The 567-nt window shown below is 43.6% G+C and overlaps 1 protein-coding gene across 1 annotated transcript in view; it reads left to right on the top strand.

Annotated features, from left to right (window-relative positions):
* PRKCG (protein kinase C gamma) overlaps positions 1-567 on the top strand; it is a 29353-nt gene that overhangs the window by 9113 nt on the left and 19673 nt on the right. The gene's annotated exons all lie outside the window — the stretch shown is intronic.

The raw sequence follows: 567 nt of genomic DNA, 5'->3' as shown, positions 1-567 counted from the left end.
CCAGAGCCCAGCAGGTCGAGGCTGCGGTGGCCGGAAGCGACCACTGCACTCCAGTCTGGGTGCAGAGTGAGACTCCAACTCAAAAAAAGAAAAGAAAAGAAAAAGCAAATATTCAATTATTTAGCACTCAGACTCCAACTCAAAAAAAGAAAAGAAAAGAAAAAGCAAATATTCAATTATTTAGCACTCAGACAACCTGGGGTTGGGGGTGGCTGGAGGAAGAGCTGCTTTGCTAATGTCCTAAATTCATGCTTACTTGCACTTTGGAAGTTTAGCATTGCTTCAAGATATAGATTGTTTATTTACGCTTGATAGAGGAGGACGCTGAGGTTAAAAATTGAGAACGAATTTGCCTAGAGTCATACAGCTGGAGAGTGGTTAGCTCTTATTTAAATTCAGGGCTGGCCTGGCTCGGTGGCTCAAACCTGTAATCCCAGCACTTTGGGAGGCATAGATGAGAGGATTGCTTGAACCCAGGGGTTTGAGACTAGCCCTGGCAACTTGCTGATACCTCGTCTCTATAATAAATTAAAAAAAAAAATTACTGAGCATGATGGCCTGTGCCTG

This window comes from Carlito syrichta, unplaced genomic scaffold (genome assembly GCF_000164805.1).
Source record: "Carlito syrichta isolate Samal-C Ts95f unplaced genomic scaffold, Tarsius_syrichta-2.0.1 Scaffold316208, whole genome shotgun sequence".
NCBI classification, from domain to species: domain Eukaryota; kingdom Metazoa; phylum Chordata; class Mammalia; order Primates; family Tarsiidae; genus Carlito; species Carlito syrichta.
Note: the sequence above shows the minus strand (reverse complement) of the source record. Positions and strands in the feature narration are given on the sequence as shown.